Genomic DNA, 6,000 nt, shown 5'->3' with positions numbered 1-6,000 from the left:
CCTGATTTGGACCCTTGATGTTTGGTAGAGCGAAACGATAAGACGAGTCTTCTGGTGACGTCATCGATATTTTCAGTTAAGTATAAGTGGAGCGTCTCCCAGTCCTTAGATGGACACTTGGTTTGGTCCTTAGTTGGACATTTGGTTTGGTATCCCTTCGGGATCACTTTGATTTGGAACTTGCAAGTACCAAAGCCGAAGGACTCGTGTAATCACGAGATTATCGTAAACGATAATCCTTTGAAGTTTGAAGCTAGACTAGTGAGCGAAGATGCCTGGTCTTAGCAGACTTGGAAATTTGTTTTGTCTTGGTTGTAAAAGGGACTCCCGGTTGGAGGACTCATGTCCGGTTCCTCCGATTGGAACTCCAACCTATGAACTATATGTGAAGCACGGAGTAGGCCCCATCACGTTAAATAAAGTATGGGTCCGCTATTCTTGGAAATAATTGAGAAAAGTTTTCTTTTTTTCTTGTAAATATGACTTACAACTAGGATCTGCAAACGGTTCTGTAAGTAAATTGCGACGGCGCTATTTATGAAAAATGGCTAAAGGGCGCTGTATTGTGTGTACTGAGTGTTTTCTGTTTATATCTGAAATGAGCTCAATGTGTGTTTGTGGGTCTTCTTGATGTTTACAGTTTGTTAAGTAAAATGTTGGTTAATTAATATTAGGTAGAAACTTAGAAAAAATCCAGAAATGAACCATGTGATGTGCTAACATAGCTATATGTTGCTCTTTAATTTATAGAATGAGCAATTGTGCACATATACAAAACTGCCGTTAAATGCTTAATAAATTAGAAAACACATTCAATAGATATAAATAGGGCCCCAAAAAAACCCCGAAATTATCTATTTTTGCAAAAAAATAAATAAATTTGCAGCATTTTTCTTAGATGCATTGTATTAGATGTTCACAGGCAAACTTTTCAGCTGCAGTATATTTGATAGTTCAATTCAGCCAGCACTTTCCCAGTTAAACACGGGTGAAATTTTGCATAACCTTCCTTATAAATGAAAGTGGCGCAAAAATGTGACGCATTTCAAGTTAGGCTTATGCGCTTAGGCTTGTGAGTTAATGTATCCCAAATAATAGGCAAGGGATGCAGCTTGCTTTTATATGTGGAATTATCACAAAAAAAAGAATAATTGGGTTTTTTAAAAAAAATGAAAATTATTAATTATGGAAAAATTATTTAAAAAATAAGTGCCTTTCAAAATCGTTTTTTAATATTTATAAAGCTTAATACCTATACTATGACCTCCTAGCATTAAAATTTAATTTAAGTTATGTTGCACTGCTAAAATGACATTTGTATGTGCAATTTTTCCTTGGCGCAGGAGCAAACAAGCTCATTTCTATAAAGTATAAGTTAATATTTTCAATGGCTGACTCATGGATTGTGTAATAGACATTCTGGTAATGCATATTATGCAAGAAAATTGTAGGATATTGATTTTTTAATGCCTAAAATATCAAAGTCGATTTTGGGCAAAAGCACTGTTTAAACTGCATTTTCTTTCATTCAGAGTACTTTTTAAAGTGTCTCAGGCTTCAGTAAATGCATACATTTAGGTTTGATATATATTTGCAGGTTGTGCCTTCTTATGATTCAATGAGTCAATGTGCCAGTACAAAGGCTTGTTTTAATATCAAGGTTGAAGGTTCTAACTTCAGCTGGGCCTACTGAGACGTTCATTCATTCGAGGTTGATGAAATATGTACCATTGCATGGGATTGCAACAAGCATTTATTCTAACAACTGGTATGTGTGTTATTAAGGTGTGTGAATTATTCACAGTAAATGTAGTTTAATAATCTGGAAATAGAGATAATTTTTTTTTAGCGCCTAAAAAGGAAAAAAAAAATTGTTTTTTAAATAGAGTGAATTATTCCAGGTTAGAAGGAAAATAGGAAGGCCTACTGTCTTTGACAGATTCAGAGTGGCAGAAGCTAGGAGAGCTACAGAGGCTGGCTCAAGTCACGCTGCTGAGATGCTATCTTTAGTTTTCCCATAAACAATGGAGGAGGCTGTCATGTTGACACTTGTGACCTTTTAACTTAGGGCCTTGTCTCTGTGAAATGCAGAATGACCCTACGGGCCTCTAAAAGTGGGATTTCTGGCTTCTCCAGAAGAACATCAATACAATTAAAGAACTTAATTCCAAAGGGAAAATATAAAAAAAAGGGGTTTCTTCGAAAGTCCCAACATCATGTTAAATGCTCTGCAGAACTGATACATTTGCTGTAAAAAAATAAAATGATGCCTGCTAGTTGCTTTTATTTGACAGAAAACAAAGTGTTGCATTAAGTCTTAGACAGAAAATAAGATGCAGCCCTTTTCTAAAATTTTGAAGGCTACATGCCTTAATGAGAACGATTTACCAATTAAGACTTATTTTTCACAGTGGAAATTGTAGGTGCCAAATTAATATGGAGTGTCAGTGTAACAATTTTTACTTTTAGAAAGGTAAAACTAAGGTGGCTTGATGTTGCGAAGTAACTGACAAGAGGGTAACAGTTAAGTAATGGAAATTTATTTTCGTGTATTTGGTCCTATCATGAATTGTTCTTGCTGGTCCTGTATGTTAGAAGAGAAACAGTAAAGTTATATTTGACAGCAGATTTCCAATGCCTGGTGATCTACTGTCAAAAGGAGGGTAAGGATTTTAAACCTGACAAATTAAACAGGCCCAAACATTGGGTTTTGGGCTGCAGGTTTACAGTGCATAAAGTACATGACATGGTGTTGTGTGTCACCGCTTATTCACACATGCTATTGTTTTGTCTATGCTTTTTGTGCTTGATACACAGCAAGTATATCTGATAGCTTGACGTTTTGTGCGTTTTTATGATTTTTTATTTGTTTTTTTTGCATGTTTGTTGCTGCTTTTGATACTATTACAAGCTCCCCTGTGTTGTGAGGGGATGGTCATGACGATGCCCATCGCTACGCAACAGTTGGTTGAACTTGTTCTGGTTACTAAATTCCACAGATAATGATATTTCATGCTGTGAACATAAGAGACAACACTTCACCAGTGCATGTCTATTTGGCTATAATGGTATTGAAGGAAAATAAAAAGAGATATACAGGATCAACGTGTGTCACCTGCAGTTAGTCACGTTACTGCCCCTTCCCTTAAAGGAACAGGCAGCCCTACATTTATGTAGCCTTGATTGGACCTAAGGATGAAATTATAGATCTGTGACTCAAGGTGGCCTAATTTCTATATTACATTAGTTAATGATGTTCTGTTTCCTAAGTAGCATATGGCTTTTGTTCCTTAAAAGAAAACCAGGTTTTCATTTTTTCCTGAAGAAGGAACTGAAACATTAGCTAGGAATACCGTATATGGTGTAGTCACCAACGGTAGAGTTAAAATTTGTGTAACTTTGGCCTTTGTGTATCACCCGTACTCTCGGTGTTGTGTCACATACCTGACTATCACCCAAATAATTTTTTTGTTCTTCCTATAGATGTTTTCTTTTGTTACTTCCCCTGACCAATGTCGCATCATGCTTAGTTATTGAGATTTTAGCTATGTCCTAGTCCCATTTCTCTTTTTTCAAATTCCTTTCACCAGTCAGATCTTTTATTATTATTGATGTATTGTTCAGGTTCACATTTCCAGACTGCAGTGATGTACCAGGGACCCCCATGATATGTATAATTCCCTTTGGTATGACCAGACTGGTTTTCAAGAATTTGCCTTAGGCCTGCTTCAATGTTTTCCAGCCTGACTGTCAGGGTAGCGATAGACTGGTTAACTGACTCAATATTATAGTAAGACAAGTTTTCCATTTCAATAGGAGATATCTTATGTTTACCTTTTTGAACATGACGAATTTTCAATGTCTATTTTAATTTGGTTTTCGGTTCCCTTCTGTTCCTGCTACTTACATTTTTGGTGGGATCAGATGTGTCCTAATCATGCAAATATCAGGACCCTCTAGTTCTTGTCTTTTTGTTTGCAAATTTGACTATTAGCCTGTGTATTGCATAGTGCACCTGATGCACAGTTTTTAAAGGAAGGTTTCTACATGTCCCTGATAATCGGTATCATGTGATTTCTCTATTGAGATGTTCTAAGATAAGGAGGAACACCTAGACTTAATCATTGAGGAAAATATGTGTTTACCCCATTAGACAATGCCACTGTGTGAGGAAATCCATTCAGATAGAATTCTCATGTAGCTATAGATGGCAGAGAATAATGGAGAGAACCCAATTAAAGATGCTAGAGACCCTGTTTTGCCCTTCTGCCTTTGTCTTTGTATTTTATGCCCATGGTGTATGGCTACTCCTTTGAAGATTGCAGACCACCTGCTTGCAGTCCCCTTGTTAAAAACCATGAACTGTTTTTTTTACTAAATTGAAGGAAACTAACAACTGTGGCACATTTCCTACGTCACTAGATTCTGCGGGTATCAAGTCATAATAACCTGCAGGACATTGATTTAAGCCTAATTCCCATCAGTGACAGCTACAGATGAAAGACGGACGTTTTGGCCCTACAGTCTCAGCACCCAGAAAGTAGCAAAGCTGGACAGCGATCGCCAGCGCATTGTATCGTACTTGCTCCATCAGACGGCGTTGGACATCACAAAACCAAAGTTTCAGTGTAAAAGAGCTAAAGAGAAGGATTCCTGTTGTTGATGGCAGAGCTGTTTTGAGGTTTCATTTCTCTACCTGTCATGTGCTGGTAACCTCTGACAGTGTGCAATCCCTTGAGCCCCTTGGCCTGAGTTTTGGCCACACATCCCTTTTTCTTTGCTCCAATGGAAGAAGGGCAGTGCACTGGAGATTTCAAGTTTGGAAAAAGGCACTATATTGTGGTGCCCATGAAAGAGCAGCTTGAGCGTCCTCTGACATTAAATAATGAGTGTTGGAGTCTGAAAGTGCTGCTGAGCTTGAGCTATTTCCCAATTAATGGTGCTTGGGTCTGCACGAGATGATTTGTGCCCTTGATCAATGAAGAGCACATTGTTTGTAGTGTCTGCCACAGAGGAGAGACACTGGTGCATTGCTTTAAGACATTGAGACTTTCGAGTGAGCTGTGGGTGTTTGCCAGGAGGGCACTCCAACTAATCAGTACTTTTCTCACGAAGAGGCCTGAATTGAGAGGCCCATGCGAAAGAAAACAACAAAAGAAAATTTGATGGACAATAGAAGCCTGTCAGAGAGGCTTTTTGAACGGACTCTGGGCATAGTTGGTTTCACAAGAGGTTTCCGTGTGATTGTATAGACTAGGTGTTAGGAGACTGATTGTTATGCTGGCATTGTTTTAAAGTACTATTCTGTTTAGTAAAAGCAGAATAAAGTCCATTTTCTGTGGAAAGAGTACCCCCTTTTCACCTTAGAGCATTGATGAGAGTCACCACTGTTCCACCTGAACATACAAAAATTACTGAAATGCAGAGGAGCCCTAAAAATGTTACTAGATAATTTTAGGATTTGCTTTTTGGTTAGGGTTGTGAAAAATTATTATTTCATTTGTAATAGTGGTCACTACTTTCTCCCGTTGTCTATATGTTCCTAATAACGTGTTTTCTAGTGTCTTTTAAACATGACGTTGTCATTTATGGGTGGGATTGTTTTTCTCTACTCAATTGACTTCTGCACCCACTTCCCAACCTATGTCTTTTCCTACTATTGTTTCTTTGCACTCTTTTCACCCTTTTCCTGAACATGAGCAGGTTAAAAGATCAGAATTCGTAAGCAATTCTTTTGTACAGCTTCTGCATCAACACTAGTTAGTAGTGAACATCACTAATTGTTGGGTGTGTGATCTTATGCCACCTACTGCAGATAGAGGTATTCCTTACTTTGTCCTGCCATATGTGGCCTCTGTGTTACATCATGCATAAGGAAACCTGCACCAAGAGACGAGCTAAATACTAGGATGATGTTACAGCAACATCTCAACGACTTTAGAAACATAGACCTGGACTCAGATTAGCATGAGAATAGGTTTATTGCCTATGTAAGGGCAA

This window comes from Pleurodeles waltl, chromosome 5 (assembly GCF_031143425.1).
Source record: "Pleurodeles waltl isolate 20211129_DDA chromosome 5, aPleWal1.hap1.20221129, whole genome shotgun sequence".
Lineage (NCBI taxonomy): Eukaryota > Metazoa > Chordata > Amphibia > Caudata > Salamandridae > Pleurodeles > Pleurodeles waltl.
This window is presented reverse-complemented; position numbering follows the sequence as displayed.